The 22,519-nt window shown below is 42.3% G+C and overlaps 2 protein-coding genes across 5 annotated transcripts in view; one reads left to right on the top strand and one right to left on the bottom strand.

The window, feature by feature from the left end:
- The window catches only part of CARD11 (caspase recruitment domain family member 11), a 182,769-nt gene that overhangs the window by 7,274 nt on the left and 152,976 nt on the right, over positions 1-22,519 (top strand). The window lies entirely within an intron of this gene.
- The window catches only part of SDK1 (sidekick cell adhesion molecule 1), a 656,852-nt gene that overhangs the window by 634,004 nt on the left and 329 nt on the right, over positions 1-22,519 (bottom strand). For 2 of the 3 annotated variants that reach the window (XM_039493139.1, XM_039493140.1), the window contains exon 2: positions 19,891-19,957. The gene's annotated coding sequence lies outside the window, so the exon portion shown is untranslated. Of the gene's footprint in view, positions 1-19,890; positions 19,958-21,966; positions 22,082-22,519 lie in introns of all 3 variants that reach the window. The other variant, XM_039493143.1, reaches the window with a different exon arrangement.

Here is a 22,519-nt window from a genome sequence, read left to right as displayed (position 1 = left end):
GGAGTACCAAAAAGTATAGCCTTTAAATCAAGGTCAATAAGGCAGTTCCGTGGTTTGGAAGGGAAGAACAGTAACAGAAATTCTGACTTGTCCGTATCCATTGTCATCTTTTTAAAAGTAGCTAATTACAAAGATTTTCCAAGTGATCCCATGGGCTGTTCCTGCACATTCTTTAGGTAAGTTGTAGAAATTTATTTAAATGTGTAATGAAGTTCATCAGGCAGTGCACATTTGATTCAAATTCAGACTGTCACTTTTCAGTAGTAAACATGATCTGGAATACATGTTCCTTGAAAAAGCCATAGCGATACTCAACTGTAATTAACTTAACCAACTGGCAGAATGTGACAATTGCAGCAATGCTAAGGCAGATGAAATGAAAGGGGAATATTGCAGTAAAAAAATAATAAATGAATCCTTAAAGAAGTAAGCAAGCATCAAAGCCTTGTGGTCACTTCCTTTAATACTACTTTATTTTTTTCTGAACAGCTTTTTTATCCAGACTTAGTAGTAATTTGAAATGTTTTCTTGTAATAATTGGGCCTACAAATTTACCCTAATTGAGTGAATGTTTATAAAATGTCACAATAACCTATAACGGTAAATGTTGATGTGGGGGAAAGGGGCAAAAAGGAGACAGACTGAATAACTCCAAACAAAAAAAAAACCCTGCTGATGTAATTCAAGGACCGTGTTAAGATATGCCTAGTAGACCAGAAAAGTGTGGGACTGGAAATAAGTCAGCTAAAATTGGTGTGTCAGAAATTAGGCATAATTGGTAAACAAACAAATGTGGAGGATAAGCTGTTTTACCCATCACTCTGTTTTAGGGTCCTTAAAAGAAACTAGAATCACAGAAGTATAGGACTGGAAGGGACCTCAATAACTCATCCAGTCTAGTCCCCTGCACCCAAGGTAGGATTACATTATAACTAGACCATTCCTGACCGGTATTTGTCTAATCTGTTCTTTAAAACGTCCAATGATTGAGATTCCACAACCTCCCTAGGCAATTTGTTCCAGTGCTTAACCACCTTGACAGATAGGGAGTAGGGATGTCAAGCAATTAAAAAAATTAATCATGATTAATCACACGATTAATTGCACTGTTAAATAATAATAGAATACCATTTCCTTAAATATTTTTGGATTTTTTCTACATTTTCAAATATATTGATTTCAATTACAATACAATACAAAATGTACAGTGTTCATTTTATATTTATTTTTATTACAAATATTTGCACTGTAAAAAACAAAATAAATAGTAATTTTCAATTCACCTAATACAAATACTGTAGTGCAATGTCTTTATCATGAAAGTTGAACTTACAAATGTAGAATTATGTACAAACAAATAACTGCATTAAAAAATAAAACAACATAAAACTTTAGAGCCTACAAGTCCACTCAGTCCTATTTTCTGTTCAGCCAATCACTCAGACAAACAAGTTTGTCTACATTTGCAGGAGATAATACTGCCCACTTCTTGTTTACAATGTCACCTGAAAGTGAGAAAAAGGCACTGTTGTAGCTGGCGTCACAAGATATTTACATGCCAGATGTGCTAAAGATTCATATGTCCCTTCATGCTTCAACCATTTTAGAGGACACGGGTCTGCTTGATAACAATCCAAAGCAGTGCGGACAGACTCATGTTTATTTTCATCATCTGAATCAGATGCCACCTGCAGAAGGTTGATGTTCTTGTTTGGTGGTTTGGGTTCTGTTGTTTCTGCATCAAAGTATTGCTCTTTTAAGATTTTCGAAAGCATGCTCCACACCTCGTCCCTCTCAGATTTTGGAAGGCACTTCAGATTCTTAAACCTTGGATGGAGTGCTGTAGCTATCTTTAGAAATCTCACATTGGTATCTTCTTTACATTTTGTCAAATCTGCAGTGAAAGTGTTCTTAAATGTGCTGGTTCATCAGCCGAGACTGCTATAACATGAAATAGATGGAAGAATGCAGGTAAAACAGAGCAGGAAACATGCTATTCTCCCCCAAGGAGTTCAGTCACTAAGTAATTAACTCATTTTTTTTAACATGAGAATGGAAGCATGTTCTTTGGAATGGTGGCTGAAGCATGAAGTGGCATACAAATGTTTAGCATATCAGGCACATAAATACCTTGCAATACCGGATACAAAAGTGCCATGTGAATGCCCGTTCTCACTTTCAGGTGACACTGTAAATAAGAGGAGGGCAGCATTATCTCCTGCAAATGTAAACAAACTTGTTTGAGCAATTGGCTGAACCAGAAGTAGGACTGAGTGTACTTGTAGGCTCTAAAGTTTTACATTGTTGTGTTTTTGAGTGCAGTTATGTAAAAAAAAAAATTGACATTTGTAAGTTGCACTTTCACAATAAAGAGCTCGCACTACAGTACTTGTATGATGTGAATTGAAAAATACTATTTCTTTTTTGTAATTTTTACAGTGCAAATATTTGTAATAAAAATAATGTAAAGTGAGCACTGTACACTTTGTATTCTGTGTGGCTATTGAAATCAATATATTTGAACATGTAGAAAAACATCCAAAAATATTTAATACATTTCAATTGGTATTCTACTGTTTAATAGTGCGATTAAAACTGCGATTAATCATGATTAATTTTTTTCAGTCAATATTTCCTCATAAGTCATTTTTGTTGCTCTCTTCTGGACTTTCTCCAGTTTGTTCACATCTTCCCTGAAATGTGGCACCCAGAACTGGACCTTCTCAGTGTGGAGTAGAGTGGAAGCATTACTTCTCTCTTGCTTACAACACTCCTGCTAATACATCCCAGAATGATGTTTGCTTTTTTTGCAACAGTGTTGCACTCACATTTAGCTTGTGATTCGCTATAGCCCCCAGATGCCTTCCTGCAGTACTCCTTCCTAGGCAGTCATTTCCCATTTTTGATGTGTGCAATTGATTATTCCTTCCTAAGTGGAATACTTTGTATTTGTCCTTATTGAATTTCATCCTATTTACTTACAACCATTTCTCCAGTTTGTTCAGATCATTTTGAATTTTAATCCTATCCTCCAAAGCACTTAAAACTCTTCTGATCTTGGTATTGTCCACAAACTTCATAAATGTACTGTCTATGCCATTATCTAAATCACTTATGAAGATAGTGAATAGAACTGGACCCAAGACTAATCCTCACATGGATAGGGTTGCCAGGCATCCGGTTTTCTACCGGAACACCCATTCGAAAAGGGATCCTGACAGCTCCAGTCAGAGTTTCTGACCGGGTCACTAAAAGTCTGGTCAGTGGCACAGAAGGGCTAAGGCAGGCTCCCTGCAGCTCCGGAAGCAGCTGGCATGTCAAGCTCCTATGTGAAGGGGCAGCCACGAGGGCTCCAGACACTGCCCCTGAGCCGAGTGCCGGCTCCGCAGCTCCCATTGGCCGTGGTTCCCAGCCAATGGGAGCTGTGGGTGTGGCACCTGTGGGTGCAGGAAGCATGCAAAGCCCTCTGGCCCTTCCACCTAGGAATCAGACATGCTGGCTACTTCTGGGAGCCGCCTGAGGTATGCACTGCCTGGCTGGAGCCTGCACCCAAAACACCCTCCCACACCCCTAAACCCAGGTCGGAACCCCATCCTGCACCTTAACTCCCTCCCAGAGTCCGCACCCCTCACCCTCTCCAACCCCCCAGCCCCACCCCAGAGCCTGCACCCCCAGCCAGAGCACACATCCCCTCCCACGTTTAAACTCCCTGCACCAGCCTGGAGCCTCCTACTGCACCCTGAATCCATTTCTGGCCCCACCCTGGCGCCCACACCCCCGGCTGGAGCCCTCACCTCCTCCCACACCCCAATCTCCCGACCCAGCCCTGTGAAAGTGAGTGAGGATGGGGGAGAGCAAGTGACAGAGGGAGGGGTGGTGGAGTGAGTGGGGGACAGGGCCTCGGAGAAGGGGCAGGGCAAGGATGTTCAGTTTTGTGCTATTAGAAAGTTGGCAACTCTACCATGGGACCCCACTTGATATGCCCTTCTAGCTTCTCTGTGAACCACTGATAACTACTTTCTGGGAACGTTTTTTCAGTTATGCACCTGCCTTATAGTAGCTCCATCCAGCCTATATTTCTCTAGTGTCCTTATGAGAAGGTCATGTAAGACAGTATCAAAAGTCTTAGAAAGCTATTAGGTTGGTTTGACATGATTTGTTCTTGACAAATCCATGTTGACTGTTACTTATCTCCTGATTATCTTCTAGGTATTTGCAAATTGATTGCTTGATTATTTGCTCCATTATCTTTCCGAGAACTGAAGTTAAGATGACTGGTCTGTAATTCCCCAGGTTGTCCTTATTTCCTTTTGTAAAGATTGGTACTATATTTGCACTCTTCCAATCCTCTGGAGTCTCTCCTGTCTTCCATGAGTTTTCGAAGATAATTGCTAATGGCTCAGGTATCTTCTCAGTCAGCTCCTTGAGCATTCTAGGATGTATTTAATCAGCCCCTGCCGACCTGAAAACATCTGACTTGTCTAAGTAATTTTTAACTACTTCTTTCCCTACAGATCTACCCCATTATGTTAGACATCCAATAGCTATTAACTTTTTTGGTGAAAACTGAAACAAAAAAGGCATTTAGCACTTCTGTTATTGTCTTTCTCTGTTTATTGAGTAATGGGCCTACCCTGTCCTTGGTCTTTCTCTTGCTTCTAATGTATTTGTAGAATGTTTTCTTGTTACCCTTTATGTCTCCAGCTACTTTTAGGGAGGGAGGGGGAAATCAAGAAGAAGAAGCTGTCTGCCAGAAACAGTTGTTGACTGAAAGATGGGAGAACAGGAAGGAATGAGCTTTACCATCCTGGCTGCCCCCGTCTCCTAGGATCTACCGTAATACCTTTGGCCCTTCATCATGCTGATCCAAAAAGATGTCTTGACCAGATTTGGCCAGAGAGAAGGACCCAGATGACATTGTCACCTCCACTGGCTTCAGCTAAATCCCAAACACAATCTAGGATTTCTCTCTCTCTCTCTCTCTAACTCAATCTCACACACACACATACACTCTTCCTCCCCACCCCCCATGTGTCCTTTTCCTTCCCCAGCTTATTTCTATCTTTTCTTATCCTTCTTTGCCTTCTGTCTAATCAGATTCTGGCTTAGCTGGCCATGATTGTATATTTTGCAACACTGCTGTAAGCCTGTGACCAGAAAGAGGCAGTTAAAAGCAATAATTTAAACTGCTGTATCCTGGTACATATTTGACAGGTGTTGGAGTGGCTAATAGACTGCATGCCATGCCTGTGTTTCTTCAGCAGTGAAGTTGCAAATGAATGTCAATACCCAAAACAGAAGCTTAACTTTCTATCTTTGCTGTTCTTTTCTTTCCCCTTTTTTGAGTGATTGTCTTGTTTTCTCTTCTGGAAAATGGGATCAGATTTTAACAACAATAGCAACAGCAGCAGCTCCAGCCAGTCTCAACTAACTTCTCTTTTCCTCCAAAAGGACAGTTATTACCATCTTTAAGACCATAAGAGACTGCCAGGCAGTGGGGATGTCTTTCTAAAAACTCTCTCCAGCCAAAAGGAAAGGGAACAAGCGACGTTAAAATGAAAGCCTTACTGAATACTTTATATTTCAAAAGCTTTAACTGTTCTTCCCTCTTTTTCTGTATCTTTAATAAAAGGTTTAAAAGATTTTCACTGATGTATTTGCCACAGTACTAAGCAGGATGAGGTCTCTCTATACCAACCCCTGAACCTTATTTAAAATTGTTTAGTGTTGAACAGTTACAGGGTTGCATTAACACCTTTCACTCTTTGGGCCCTTGTATTCCATTGAAATTAATACAATATTTTGTATTTAAAATAGATGACAGGCATATTCTCTTAACATACCAAAGTCTGAATATAGGATACAATGAAAGACAATGACCCCGATAAAGTATGCAAGAAAAATAATAGTTCAAGGAACCATGTGAGATTCATTCTTTTCACATAACTCAGCTTTTTGGTAACCTCTGTTTCCTGAGTCAACATTTCTGATGTCAGTAATTCACAGTAATAAAAATGAGAGAACGCCCAGTTTGCATATGATGAACGTAAATATGGGTTTGTAATGAAGGGCATTTGAGAAGTACAATATGGCGCTAGGTCTTGCAGTTTTGCCTATTGATGTCTAATAGGATGGCAGTATGATTCTGTATAGCTAACTTAGTATGGCATGGAACGACTCCATGCCATTTTCTGAGCAGAAGCTGCATTAGGAGGGATAACTGTATGAAGCTTTTTGCAGTTGCTGCTTTATGAACATAAGCTCCATTTAAAACATACCACTCTACATAATCATGGTAAACCTTAAGATTCATATTTCAAATTGATGTCATTCCTGATTTGGAGTGAGTGAGAGTGTGTGTGTGTGTGTCATCAGTTTTTAAGTATTTTAAGATCAAGCATCGCTAGTACAGGAGCTCCCCAGTAGAGCTCTCATCGTTACAAAAGAAAAATCTAACTACAGACTGCATGGGGAGCTGCCATGACATATAAATCTCTCAGTAGTCACAGCTGTGCACCTGTTGCCGCATCTAACAAATAGCAAAACAGGATCCAGCCAAGTCTGGAGAGCTAAGAAAATATAGAGCTTCATTCTGATCTCATTAACATATGGTTTAAATTAATCCAACTCCATGGACTTCAATGGGGTTACTTCTGATTTATATCTGTAGAAGAGACTGATCCAAAACCCATTTAGGTTAATGGGAGTCATTTCATGGACTCCTGCGAGCTTTGAATCAGGCCCATAACATACTCCAGAGAGTGCACATTGCAGGTCTTCATGGTGATCTTCTGAAGAGCATTTCAGAGTCCAACTTACGAGAACAAAAATGTACCAAATGTAGGTTAACTCCAGTACCCAATAGTAACATGTATGCTCATACAAGTATATTGAAGAGTGCAACAACCACAAATGCCAGAACATTCATACATATGGATGATAGAAGGTAGGGAGCTGGTACTAGGCTGTTGCACAATAGACCTGCGGTCACCCATCTGTTCTATTATAGTTCTCTTTTTTATATGGCGAGAAGCATGATGATGTATTCATATCTTATAGTGACAATGAAATACTTTCTATTCCTTCAGCAACTAGGGAGGAAGTTAAACACTTTTAAAATTGCAGGGCTGGGTAATTTACATCCAAGAATATTAAAAGAATTGTCCAAGAAGCTTTATGAACCGTTAATGTTAATTTTTAACAAAGCTTGGAAAACAGGGGAAGTTCCAGAGGACTAGAAAAAAGCTAATGCGAAAGCAGTATTTAAAAAAGGTAGGATGTCCCAGGTAGCCATAGGCTGGTTAACCTGACATCTATCCAGGCAAAATTATGAAAAGGCTGATATGGGGGTGCAATTAGTAAAGAATTAAAAGATGGTAGCTTAATCAATGCCAATTAACATTATTATTTTAAAATTCTCTTGTCCAACAAATTAATATTTTTTAATGAAATCATACATTTGGTTGAATGATAGATTTTATAAAGTAATCGTAAATGGTGAATCATCATCCATTGGAGGTGTTTCTAATGGGGTTTCATGGGGACCCATTCTCAGCTCAGTGTTATTCACGCACCTATGTACGGAAGAGATTTGTGATAGCGAATGGCTCTTTAATCTAGTAGAAAAGGGTATAATGAGAAAAAATGATTGCAAGTTGAAGCTAGACAAATTCAGACAACAAACAAGGTACAAGTTTTTAGCAGTGAGGTTAATTAACTATTGGAACAGTTTACAAATTTTCCATCACCTGAAGTCTTTAAATCAAGACTGCATGCCTTTCTAAAAGACATGCTATAATTGTAACAGAAATTATGAATTTGATGCAGAAATTATTGGGTGAGGTTCTTTGAGCTGTCTGCACCGTACCAGACTAGCTCTGTGGTTTTCAACCTTTTTTTGGTTTGTGGACCCCTAAAATATTTTGAATGGAGGTGCACACCCCTATGGAAATCTTAGACATAGTCTGCGGACCTCCAGCGTTCACAGACCACAGGTTGAAAACCTCTGTTCTATGGTAACAACAACCTTTTGCAAACCCGTTAGACCAGTGGCTCTCAACCTTTCCAAACTACTGTACCCCTTTCAGGAGTCTGATTTGTCTTGTGTACCCCCAAGTTTCACCTCACTTAAAAACTACTTGCTTACAAAATCAGACAGAAAAATACAGAAGTGTCACAGGCACACTATTACTGACGAATTGCTGACTTTCTCATTTTTACCATATAATTATAAAATAAATCAATTGGAATATAAATATTATACTTACATCTTAGTGTGTAGTATATAGAGCAGTATAAACAAGTCATTGTATGAAATTTTAGTTTGTTCTGACTTCGTTAGTGGTTTTTATGTAGCCTGTTGTAAAACTAAGCAAATATCTAGATAAGCTGATGTACCCCCTGGAAGATCTCTGTGTATCCCCAGAGGTCCGCGGACCACAAATTGAAAACCACTGGACTAGAGGATCATAATTGTCTCTTTTAGATTTAAGATTAAATTAAAAAACTAACTGGCTTCAAGACTGAGCTTGATAAGTTTATGGAGGGGATGCTATCCTGAGTGCTTACAATGGCATGTAGCCAATCTGCAACTGCTAGTAGCAAATATCTCCAATGGCTGATGATGGGACACTGGATAGGGAGGGCTCCGAGTTACTACCGAGAATTCTTTCTCAGGTGTGGCTGGTGGGTCTTGCTGACATGCTCATGGTCTAACTGATTGCCATATTTGGGGTCAGGAAGGAATTTCTCCCCGAGTCAGATTGGCAGAGACCCTGTGTTTTTTGGGTTTTTTGGGGGGTGTGTGTGTGTTTGTTTTTTGTTTTGTTTTTTTCTTTCCTCAGCAGCATGGGGCACAGGTCACTTGCAGGTTTAATCTAGTGTAAATGGTGGATTCTCTGTAACTTGAATTCTTTAAATCATTATTTGAAGACTTCAGTAACTCATCCAGAGGTTAGGGTTCTATTTCAGGAGTGGATGGGTGAGGTTCTGTGCCCTGCAGTGTGCAGGAGGTCAGACTAGATTATCATGATTGTACAAAATTATGATTGCTGTGTGGCCAAAAAAAAAAAAGCAAACATCATTCTGGGATGTATTAGCAGGAGTGTTGTAAGCAAGACACAAGAAGTAATTCTTCCACTACTCCACGCTGATTAGGCCTCAACTAGAGAATTGTGTCCAGTTCTGGCACCACATTTCAGGAGAGACATGAACAGATTGGAGAGAGACCAGAGAAGAGCAACAAAAAATTATTAAAGGTCTAGAAAACATGACCTATGAGGGAAGATTGAAAAAGTTGAGTTTGTTTAGTCTGGAGAAGAGAAGACTGAGAGGGGACATAACAGTTTTCAAGTACATAAAAGGTTGTTACAAGGAGGAAGGAGAAAAATTGTTCTCCTTAACCTCTGAGGTTAGGACAAGAAGCAATGGGCTTAAATTGCAGCAAGAGTGGTTTAGGTTGGACATTAGAAAAAACTTCCTAACTATCAGGGCGGTTAAGTGCTGGAATAAATTTTTTAGGGAGGTTGTAGAATCTCCATCATTGAAGATTTTTAACAGAAGGCTAGACAAACACCTGTCAGGGATGGTCAGATAATAGTCCTGCCATGAGTGCAGGGAACTGGGCTAGATGACCTCTCGAGGACCATTCCAATCCTATGATTCTATGATGGTCCTTTCTGACGTTAAAATCTATGAGTCTATATTCAGTCTTGCAACAAACCATAACAACAGGGTATCTGTGGTAAAGATGCAGAGAAAGAGCAAATCTACCAGTACAAGATGGAAATGATTCTCCTGTAGCACTCTATGGACACAGTAATCCCCTGAGAATCACAGTGTGGAGGTGTAGGCTAGGCTACTCAGTGACCAGACTTCTAAGCTGCTGTTAGCTGAAAGTGATGGCATAGCAACACGATTCATGTATGGGCATTTATTTTGTTGGGTTTTTTAAACAAGGCTTATAATACATTTGAGTAGTCAGGAATAAGAGTGTATGGTGGAGAAAAGGGGCAGTTGTTCTTAAGTCATTGCTGAAATGCCAGTGTTGGAGACTCCCCTCATGGACTGCTTAGCATGAAGCCAGCAGTCCACTAAGAGTTGGTTATGAGGCTCTGCATTATGTTTTAAATGTCTACATACTCCCCAGGGATATTTGCTTCTGCCTTACAAAGATGTATAGGAGAGATTCTGTGCAGAGATTTCACCATGCTGTACAGACTAGCAGAAATAAACTATGTGCACCCAAAAGCAGCCCAAATCAAAGTACAAAATATAGTCCTTGTGTTCTGTACAATACTCCTTTCTTAAGTGTGTTATTTCTCATCACATAAAATGTTTTGTTGCTGCTTCCCCACTGCTGCAGCATTCCCCAGCGTTCCCTTTAATCAGATTATAATCTTATGACATACTAACTGTAATACATCAAGTAGCCTAGGAGTTGTTCTTTTCCTGATGTGCAGGTATTTTGTAAAGCAGCAGTACAACAGTTAAATATTGTTTTTAAATGAAGGAATACAGCCTACTGACTCTTGTATTATTAGTGAATGTTCACTAAACCGGTTAGGCTCTGTTACCATACCAAAGGAGAAAATAAAGTTATAAAAGTCAGACATTTTAATGGTACATTGACTTATTTCTGTGGCTAATATTTAACTACTTCAGTTTACCTATTATTTTTTCTTCCTTTAATAAGCAGGTTTGTTTTTATCACAGACATCTTTTTTCCCTCTCTCTTTCTGTTCTCCCCAGCAGTAAACAGTGACCTAAAATTTATGAAATAGATAAGATAGATATACTCCCTTTCTTCAAGATATTATTTATGCTGCTTGCTAAATCCAGTCTTGATGCACACTTACATATGTGATTACTTTAAGCATGCAGAGTGCATGCTTTGGGACTTGTGAAATGTGTCGTAATATGTTGTTTGTTTATAAAAATTCTATACATTAAAAGTTTAAACAAAATCTGTTCCTTCCTACTGAAAGAGATTTTTCAAAATCCAATGTTTGTATGTTGGCCCTACATAAAAATAGTGTTTATGCTCCCTCTTCAAGCTTTGGTACAGGAACGATCAAGACATGTAGGAGCAATTAGTTAACCTGGGGTGAAATTGTGACCCTATCAATTGGAGTTTTGCCATAGACATCGTTGGGGCCAGAATTTCACCCAGTACTGTCAGATGCTGAGTACCTTCAATTCCAATAGAAGTTAATGGGAATAGACAGCACTCAGCACCTACTGCAGTTGGGCTCAGAGAGCAGTGAAGATGGGTAACAAGCAAAGTAAACAAAGAAAGACGTATTAATTCCAAGTGTCAATAGAAATGTAGGGAGTGGGGGAATATGTTGATAGCCAAGGTAAGAACTAAATTGGTGAAGGAAGACATTTAAATTTAAATCTTCTAAGAAAAATCCAAAACAAGTAGAGCTTTAAAAATGTAAATAAATAAATATTTTGCAGTCTCCCTTTTTAGTTCTGACATTTGACAAAAGCAGGTTTGCAGAGCGATTCCTAATGTGGCATCCTCTGATCAAGGACACCATCCTACCTTTGTTTCCAGAGACACTCCATTTTTAGCCTCTCAAAAGAAGAGGATTCACGGAGTGGCTCAGACATCTTACAAGCTTAGATTAATAAAAAATAAATTGGCATTGAATGTTGGCAAAACTCAAAACCATATGTTCAGAGAGTTGTTTCATTCACTCATAATTAATTTTTTATAAAATGCATCTTTTTTTGGCCCAAGCAAATGGCTTTAAACATTTGAGTATTTTGATGAAGTCTGACTCCTGTTATGGATGTTTGTCTCAGAGACTTGTATGTAATCAGTAAGAGTTTTCATCGAACAGTTGTATATACTTGGAGCTGTTAGGCCATTCCTAAGTAATTTTGAGACAAATTCTACTTGGTTACACTGGTGTAAATCCAGAATAAAGCTCTGCTCTTGACACACATGCTTAACTTTAAGCGCCAGAGGAATCCCATATAGTCCAATGGGACCACTCAGAAGATTAAAATTAAGTATGTGTGTAAATCTCTGCAGGATTTAATTTCAGAGGAGTTACTCGAGATTTAAACCAATGTCATTTAGAGCAGAATTTGGTGGTATATCAGGAGACATTGTTCTTTACTTACATATGTTGGATGATCTCTGTGACAAGTTGTGCAGGTTTACAGTCACTTGTGGTTCTTTATCTTAGTAACAAGTAATTAAAAACAATCCTTGGAAAATTACTAGAATATAGTTGACTATAAACCCCCTAGAAAGCCAATCAAACAATAAATCCCATGTTGTTACCCAACACTGCAGATACAGCATTTTCATAATAAAGACCATTTCAAATGGTTCCAATTTTAGATTTTCTTTTATGTACATTGAAATCTTTTTCCTTAAGAGCAGCACAGTTAAGAGGTGGAGGAGATGGATTCTTTTAATCTTATTTGCATTTTGGCGGCATGTTAGCACAAGTTGGCTGATAAGCACTTGAGTGGAGAGCAGTTCTGAAAAAGAAAGATGAGAGCAAACTCTCCTTGTGGTCAGTGCAGTTCACTGTCTTTCTACATAGCTAAGTATAGTTAAATTATTTGGAACAAAGGGTTTATTCGGGTGAATATTAATGTACAAATAACTCTTATTCCTGGAAGCTTACTGTGAGGCATAAATTTACAAAGGTCATTGAAAGGTGAGTTTACAACTATGCCTAATGTTTTTCAGCTCTTTACATGAGTGCAGTTATATGTAGGTGGTCTTTTGAAAGCTGCTGAGGAACAAATAAGGGAAGGATAATTTATGACCACTAATATTTGTAATCATATATGTTAAGAGAAGAGAAATTGCATCTATGGCTGCGGGAGGTAAGTGATCACAACGGGAGTCAATGCTAAGATTTGGCAGTATTAGGCACTATGTAGAAACCATAGAACAAAAGACAGATGGGCAGGGATATTTTTCCTTCCATTAGTTGTGTTGCATAATTAGCTAGATGTATCATGGGAAGGGGTTTTTTGTTTTGACTTTTTCTGAAGCATTGGGTATTGGTCAGGAGCAAGATACTGAATTTTGATGGACCAATGGTCTGGTCCAGGGTGAGAAATCCCATAGTTTCTTAGGGTATATCTACACTACAAGAGTAGTTCGATTTAACTTAGGTCGAATTTGTGGATTCGACCTTATGAATTCGAATTTGTGTATCCACACTAAGGACACTAATTCGACTTTGTGAGTCCACACTAACGGGGCAAGCGTCGACATTGGAAGCGGTGCATTCTGGGCAGCTATCCCACAGTTCCCAGGCTTCCCGCGCGAACAGCTGATTCACGGGAAGCAGGGGGGGAGGAGAAGCAGGGCGGAGCATTCATGGGAGGAGGTGGAGGCAGAGCTGAGGTGAGCTTCCCATTGGAATGCTGGGTAGAGCCCCCAATGCCTGCTGGGGGAAAAATGTGTCGAGGGTGGTTTTGGGTAACTGTCATCATTCAACCATCACTCCCGCCCTCTCTCCCTGAAAGCGCCGGCGGGAAATCTGTTACCGCACTTTTCTGTCAGCCACAGCACTGCGAGCATGGAGCCCGCTGCGATCATCGCTGCACTTATGGCCGTTGTCAACTCCTCGCACCTTATCGTCCACCTCTTCCACAGTCAGCTGCTGAGAAATCGGGCGAGGAGGCTCCGGCAGCACGGTGAGGACATGAAGTGTCAGAGTGGCACAGACCTCTCACAAAGCACGGGATCCCGCGCCGCGGAGATCATGGTGGCAATGGGTCACGTTCATGCTATGGGACGGCGAGTCTGGGCCCGGGAAACAAGCACGGACTGGTGGGACCGCATAGTGCTGCAGGTCTGGGATGAATCACAGTGGCTGCGAAACTTCAGGATGCGTAAGGGCACTTTCCTTGAACTGTGTGACTTGCTGTCCCCTGCCCTGAAGCGCCAGGACACCCGGATGCGAGCAGCCCTGACTGTGCAGAAGCGAGTGGCCATAGCCCTCTGGAAACTTGCCACGCCAGACAGCTACCAGTCAGTAGCGAACCACTTTGGCGTGGGCAAATCTACCGTGGGGGTTGCTGTGATGCAAGTAGCCCACGCAGTCATTGAGCTACTGCTCTCAAAGGTGGTGACCCTGGGAAACGTCCAGGTCGTCATAGATGGCTTCGCCGCGATGGGATTCCCAAACTGCGGTGGGGCTATAGATGGCACTCACATCCCTATCCTGGGACCGGCCCACCAGGCCAGCCAGTATATTAACCAAAAGGGCTACTTTTCAATGGTGCTGCAAGCACTGGTGGACCATAGGGGACGTTTTACCAACATCTACGTCGGGTGGCCGGGCAAGGTTCATGATGCGCGTGTTTTCAGGAACTCTTGTCTGTTTAGACGCCTGCAGGAAGGTAGTTTCTTCCCGGACCACAAAATAACTGTTGGGGATGTGGAGATGCCTACAGTGATCCTCGGGGATCCAGCCTACCCGCTAATGCCCTGGCTCATGAAGCCCTATACAGGCGCCCTGGACAGTGACAAGGAGCTCTTCAACTACCGGCTGAGCAAGTGCAGAATGGTGGTGGAGTGTGCTTTCGGACGTCTCAAAGGGAGATGGAGGAGCTTACTGACTCGCTCGGATCTCAGTGAAACCAATATCCCCATTGTTATTGCAGCTTGCTGTGTGCTCCACAATCTCTGTGAGAGCAAGGGGGAGACCTTTATGGCAGGATGGGAGGTTGAGGCAAATCGCCTGGCTGCTGATTACGCTCAGCCAGACACCCGTGCCATTAGAAGAGCCCAGCGGGAAGCGTTGTGCATCCGGGAGGCTTTGAAAGCTAGGTTCCTCAGAGAGCAGGGTAACCTATGACTGTCCAGTCTCTTTACAGAGAAGCTGAACCTGCCCCTGTTTCAGTTACTATTGACTTTTTTCAGGGGTTACATACCCCGTTCACCAGGTTTCCCCCCTTCCAACAGACGTTTAAAAATAAAGTTATTGGAACATTTTTAATTCACAAAGTTTTCTTTACTAACGAATTCGCGTTAAAGGGTTCAAACAGGGGCGCAGACTGTGGTGGGTACGGTGTGCAGTGATGTACAGACCACTTCTACACTCGAGGACTGACAGGCTCCTGCTCCTACAGCGGTCTCTGGGGGGAGGACAGTTACAGGAGGGTGTGCAGGAAGGGGTGGGTTTGCAGGAAGGGGTGAGGGGTGTGTGGGAAGGGTGAGTAGGTGTAGGGGGATGATGGCTCTGGCTGGGGCTCGGGGCATCGGAGAGGTTCATGGCTAGGGTGGAAGGGCATGGTAAGGGCAGCCTGCCTTGCCATTTGTGGATGCCAGGCGCTCGGACCCTGGGGCGGCATACACCTCCCAGACTGACCTGGGGCAGCAGACACCTCCCACAGTGACCCGGGTGCCTAGTGACTGCACTCTGTGTGTGACCTGCTGTTGATCCTGCCCCCATGTCTGTACCCTGGTAATGGTGGCTGTCCTATGCAATTAACAAACCCCTATCTCCCCTTCACACAAAGTCTTCTGCAAAGAAACATGACGGAAACAGTAATGAACAGCAAACTATTTTTAATACTCAACTACACAGTTGGGGGATGAAACTGGGATTTTGGATCGGGTGATCCAGGAAGGGAAGCAATTCTCATACTTTAGGGAATGACAGCTGTTTGGTACATGAGCGCTCTGCTGGGGTGGAGTGACAGTTTTCATGGCCCCAGCGCCCCTCCTTCTTGTGATTTTGGGTGAGGGGGGGACAGGACTTTGTGGCGGGGGAGGGCGGTTGCAGATACAGTTCAGGGGGGCTCTCTGCTCCTGCCTTTGGTCCTGCAGAACATCCACAAGGCGCCGGAGCATGTCCGTTTGCTCCCTCATTAGTCCAAGCAGCGTTTGAGCCGCCTGCTGGTCTTCCTGCCGCCACCTGTCCTCCCGTTCACTGTGTGAGCGCTGCTGCTGAGAGAGGGTCTCCCTCCACTGGCTCTGCTGGGCCGCCTTGGCTCTGGAGCAGGCCATCAGTTCAGCGAACATCTCGTCCCGAGTCTTTTTCTTTCGCCGCCTAATGTGCGCCAGCCTCTGTGAGGGGGATGCCGGGGCAGTTCGGGAAAGAGCCGCAGCTGTGTGATGGGAAAAAGGAAGTGATTTCCTTCCAAAGATACATGTTTGCGAACACTGAACACAGTCTACTCAGTTTCTGTGAACAAGACCATACAGGGCACCTAATCTCATGTGCTCTCAGGACAAGTTCGAATTTTCGGCATTCGCTTTCATTGCCTGGGGTCTTGCACTGGAGATCGGACAAGCGGGGCAGGACAGCAGAATCCGTGTAGCAGCCAGGCCTGGTAAGCCATAAACTTTAGGCTGCTTAACAGTTAATGGATAGCAGTGCCCTCCTGCTGCAGGCAATCTGGAAAGCATAAAGTCTGACCCTGTTCCAGCCCCTCGCGGCTGTCCCCGGGAAAGATCCCTGTATGCTTTTCCTCTTCAGCCTCCAACACGTGGCTGTTAAACGACGGCCATTGTTATGCAAAGGAAAAGTCAAGCATTCACAATAGTAACATTACAGTAATTCCCCTAATTAGATGCAGCAGTGCTGAGCGAGATCACCCTGAGGCGGGTCACTAGGAGAGACAGAGAGCGCATGCTGCATGAATCCCTGCACAGACCAGGGCCCTATGCTGCCATGCTGGTCGAGGCAATGCTCCCACTGTACCTCAGGATGACCTGGCGCGGAAGAGTGTGCTTCCACGGAGCACCCAATAAGGCACCTCTCCCCAGGAACCTCCTGCGGAGGCTTTTTGAGTACCTCTACGAGAGCTTCGTGGAACTGTCCCAAGAGGATTTCTGTTTGATCCCTATATGTATTGACCTTCTTTTCATATAGTTTTTATTCCTGTTTTTTAAAAAATAAATGTTTACATGTTTATAGCACTTACCGACTGATCCTTCCCCTGATTCAGAGTCTGGGTTAACGGCCGGGGAGGGTTGGTAGGGGATCTCTGTGAGGGTGATGAAGAGATCCTGGCTGTCGGGGAAAGCAGTATTATAAGCGCTGTTGCCTGCCTCGTCCTCCACAAACCCTTCCTCATCTTCCCCATCGGCAAACATCGCCGAGAAACTGCCCGTCGACACTATCCCATCCTCAGAGTCCACGGTCACTGGTGGGGCAGTGGTGGCAGACCCACCGAGAATGGCATGCAGTGCCTCGTAGAAGCATCATGTCTGGGGCTGGGCTCCGGAGCGTCCGTTTGCCGCTTTGATTTTTTGGTAGCCTTGTCTCAGGTCCTTGATTTTCACGCGGCACTGCGTTGCATCCCAGCTGTATCCTCTGAGTGCCATGGCTTTGGAGACCTTCTCGTAGGTCTTTGCATTCCGTTTTTTGGAGCGCAGCTCCGAAAGCACAGACTCATCACCCCACACAGCGATCAGATCGAAGACTTCCCGGTCAGTCCATGCTGGGGCCCTCTTTCTATTCTGAGATTCCCTGGACTCCTCTGCTGGAGAGCTCTGCATCGTTGCCAGTGCTGCTGAGCTCGCCACGACGTCCACACAGGAAATGAGATTCGAACTGGCCAGACAGGAAAAGGAATTCAAATTTTCCCGGGGCTTTTCCTGTATGGCTGATCAGAACATCTGAGCTCGGACTGCTGTCCAGAGCGTCAACAGAGTGGTGCACTGTGGGATAGCTCCCGGAGCTACTAAGTTCGATTTGCATCCACACCTAGCCTAATTCGACATAGCCATGTCGAATTTAGTGCTACTCCCCTCGTCAGGGTGGAGTACCGAATTCGAACTAAAGAGCCCTCTAGGTCGAACTAATTAGCATCCTGGTGTGGACGGTTGCACGGTTAAATCGAATTAACGCTGCTAAATTCGACATAAACTCCTAGTGTAGACCAGGCCTTAGAAGGATATATGCAAGTCTTGGAAGTCCAGTATGATATCTAGTGGCAATACATCACAAAGGCCCTTTAAGGGAGGTTATAGTAAACTACTGTTAGTAGTTTCAAGGTCAAATATAGTTCTTCCTTTGAAAATAAAAGATAGCACTACATTACTTGTCAAGTTAATACAGTGTGATAGAGCATCTCAGGCAGCACATTCTGAAAGGCTGTAAATGTCTAATAGATTTAGGGAAACTGTACCTTAGGGAATATATTAGATAGAATTCATCAATGGATCAAAACTGTCTTGGAGCCTTACTTACTGGGGACCAGCAAAGTTTTAAATGATTAAAATCTTATAAAAAACTTAGAGACAAATTGTATTTCTTGGATTTACTTTTCAAGAATGGGTCAGTAATTTCTATTGGATAATTTAGGGGTTTTTTTTAAACATTGGCCTGAATAAGTTCTGTAATTTGAATTCTTTAATTCAGTTTTGAGGGTTTTTTCCAAATGATTTTAAAATTATTTAATGGTCTGTTTATAGATGAAATTGGATGTGTTTGCAAAGTCTCTTTGCAGGGTGCCTCTAATAACAAAAAATGTTAATTATAAAATATGTTTTTGTAAGTTTTGCATTAATCAGACATAAAATTAACAGAAGTGTAAAGCTTGTGCACATGTCCACAGACATACAGAACTTCAGAAAGTTTTCATCCCATGGGAAATATGTCACAATGTGTTAGAATATTTTACAGTCAATACCGTGTGTAGGGACAGATTCTGCTATTCTTGCTCACATGCAGTAGTATGTCACCCTGCGAGTGGTCCCACTGAAATCAGTTACACTTAGTGGAGTGAGGTATTACTCATCATGAGTAAGGGTGGTACAATCCGGCCCTTAGTTATTTATTTTCCATACAAGTTGCTCTCCATAAAGACAAATTCCACTGCTGTTTTCTGTTCATGTGCTTTCTAGCTGTATCTTAGTGCAGAATTTCACGTCAATAAGAGTCTCTTAACTGCTATCCAAATTGTAGGATTTTTTGTTCTTCAGTTTCACTTTTCTTTCATTACAAATTTCTCTGTTAAAAGGCTGTTATGTATTGGCACTCAACTATGGTTAACCCCATTATGTTCCTTCCATTTAAAATCATGCCACACTATAAAAACTTCAGCTGAAAAACTTTACGCAGGAGTGGATGAATATGATTAGGTAAATAATTCTTTAGTTCTGGAGCAGTTGCTAGTTACAAAGCATGAACTGTGGTGTGTTGATGACAGTATTAGAGAATTGTTTAAATTAAACAGTGTATTGCCTTTGTCTTCTGGTTACTAGCTTTCTGTGATTAGCTTTTTGTAGGGCACTCATTTGCATAGTAGAGATTGCAGCAGTCCTTCCAGGATAAGATTTTCTGGTGTTTTTGAGGGGGCCTATATACAGCAAAGAAAAGTGTTTAGCTCTTCTCTTTTATTCTCCTTCCTCCCTTCCATCCACACCCCAAGGACCTGATTCTGATACTGTTACCCATAATGAGTGGTGCCTTACTCCATGACCAGTTCATGAAATCAGTAGGACTATTCTGAAAAAAATATTAAACGTGGGCAAGGATCATTAGGGTATAATAAATTTAAAGATTTGGACATATATTATGCTAGTTTGAGTGACAAGTGAAAGCAAAAGCAGAATATTTGATCAGTACTGAATTTCTGCACAGACCCAAAATGACGGCATGTTTCCACAAGTTAGCATAGAAGAGAAAATAAGATGTTACATTATTCTTTCTCTCAGCCATCTTATCAAATATAAAACCTGGACCATAATCCATGACAATGACTAAATGCTCCTAATATTTCTGCTACCCGTTGATTTTTATTGTTTCAAGCATATGGTAAGCAACCAAAACATGCTTGAAGAGAAACAGCAATTTTTTTCTTTTCTTTTATCACCACCTCCAATTTGACTCTAATTTTGCAGTTCCCATAACAACATCCAAATGACTGAAAGCTCTGTCAAGACTATACCAGTGCTGTCCATGAAGCCAACTGGACGAAGTAGCCTAGCTGAGCGTCTGTTCTGCTTTTCTTGTACCTGTGAAAAAGACAGATGTGCTGACATTATTTCCTTCATCCCTTGCTCTGCAAACCAAACTTACTGCTAATTACTGTCACTAGTTTTCCCAACTGTGAAAGTGATGAGAAAAAATACCCACTGTTGTGAATTTCTTGCTAATATTACACAATTTAACTGTTGATCATACCTTTATTTTTCTGTGGTTTATCCAGACAAATAGAATCCCACTGTATATTTGTTGCCCAAAAGTTACAACAGGGAACAAAAATATTTCTTCTAGCACTTCTGTTGTGCCCAGTACTTCACATCAGATTAGGCAGAACAGAATAATGCACATCAAATAATTAACAGAGTATTTCTTTTTAAATCCTATTGTTTATCCTTTGTGATGCAAATATATTAAGAGGGAGCAAATGCTAGCAGGTAGGGAAATAATACTTTTGCTATGTCATGCTAAGTTGGATGTTCATTTCCCCCCAAGCTTTTTTCAAATCTCCAAATATTAAAACAGGCAGCAGCATGAAGTAAACCGTAAGTTGTATTCTAAGATCTGTTTGAACCCAGTGCTTTAGCCCAACAAATTGACAGGGCACATGTCCTCACTAGTGTGCTGACATGTGAGAACATAGATGGGAAAGAGATTGAGGGTGGGGAATTTGGGTTTGTTTATCCTGCAGGTGATGAAAATGTCTTATGGCAACCTGCTATTGCACAGATAAAAAATGCCTGAACTGCCTGTGAAATAGCAAGTATCCTACTTTGCAAGTAGCCACAATCCTTAATTTATTTATTACAGATATTTCTATAGCATATCTGTGTTAAACTTGACAACTTGATTGCAGTGGGGTCCTGCCCCAGGGCAGCTATTTATATGCATCGTATGACAAAGAACATCAACACAAAATATTTTTCTGGAATAAAAACAGTCTGTTTATCATGCTGTCCATATTTACCATCTCAAGTGCACAATTCAACAGTTTTGCAAAATTGAATAGTATATGCTCCAATTCTCTCTTGGAATGTTGTGATGTTAAAAAAAAATTGTACTTCTGTGCAGAAGGAGATTAATCTATTCAGCAACAAAGCCTTGTCTAGAGCATTATGATCTTTTCCTATCCATATATAACTTGCTGTATGGCTAAACTCCTCCACCACTAATATGTAGCTGTCACCTTCAATGTACCATTATGATAACACAGCAAATCTGTATATTTCCAGACAAAAAACTAAGTTAAAATGGAGTTAAGATTGAGAGTACATATCAGTAACCTTAAGGGTAAAAAACATGGTGGTTGTTATTTATTTTATTATTTCTATTATCATTGCCCCTAGAAGCCTTAGTTATGGACCAGGACCCATTGTGCTATGTGCTGTACAAAGACAGAACAAAAATACTTCCCCCAGTAGTTTACAATCTAAGCATAAGACAAAAAATGGATATAGACAGACAGACGGAGTATAAGTAAAGAATGGCAAATATTGGTCAACATGAAAGGCTGCACAGTAGCAGCCTAATCGTCGTCAAATTTTTGGTAGGCCATCATGGCAAAGAAGAATTCTGAAGGGGGAATTTGAAGGTGAATAATGATATGGTTTTGTGAATGCTTACGGGAAGCATCTGCCATGGGAGAAAGCACAACAGTGTTTGAAAATGTAACAGGGGCGGTGGAGGCTGGCATCCAGGGTTTCAGGGACCGGACCAACTAGGAACAGCTGCTGGCCTGCTCCCCGAATAACTGTGCTTCTAGACTGCTAATGAGCCCAGCTGCACTGCCTTTAAAACTCTGAGTGGCCACAGCCCTGCTGGTTCAGAAGTCCTGTTTATAAGCCTGGCCCCCACAGCAGTTCAGTGGCTGCTCAACGCATACCATGCCCACAGCTGCACTTGTGCCCTTCTTCTAGTCCCTGCGCCCGCTCCAGCTTGCTTCCAGTCCCCCGTCCTGCTCTGCTCTGCTCCAGACCCTGCTCCCTTCTGGTTTCAGACTTCTGGCTCTGTCCCCTAGCTCTGGCTTATGATTCTGATTTACCTCCTCTGGCTCTGGCATTTGGCTTCTGTTCCTTCAGTACTGACCCATGACTCGTTTCCTGGACCCAGCTCTAACCGGGAGGCTGAACTCTTGCTTTCATCACTAGGCATGACTGCTGAATTGGAGGCAAGCACGGAGAGCTCAATAACAACTGAGTGTTGATAGGTAGAGTAGGGATTAACTGTGAAGGGCCTTGAAAGCAAGGGCAGAAGCAGAATTTTCCAAGGAGGCGGCCAAGAGTTCTCCCTCCACTGCCATGCAGCCAGTCCCTTATGTTCCCCCTGCTACCTCCGTATCTGGCCGCAAGCTCTCCCCCTGTTACTCCCCCTTCGCCAGCCCTGAGCTATCTTTGCACCCAGACCCATGCTTTCCACTCTGGACCTAACTCCTTATACTCCTGCCTGCTGCCCCCACAACCAGACCCAGGTTCTTCCCCCACATTGCCCATGCACCAAGCTCCACATTCTCCCCCATTCATCCAGCTCTGCACACATTCCTCTCCTGCTGTCCCTCATCCTGCCTTATGCTCTTCCCCTGACACTGCCCCACACCC

Source organism: Mauremys reevesii, linkage group 10 (assembly GCF_016161935.1).
Source record: "Mauremys reevesii isolate NIE-2019 linkage group 10, ASM1616193v1, whole genome shotgun sequence".
Classification (NCBI taxonomy): domain Eukaryota; kingdom Metazoa; phylum Chordata; order Testudines; family Geoemydidae; genus Mauremys; species Mauremys reevesii.
This window is presented reverse-complemented; position numbering and strand designations above follow the sequence as displayed.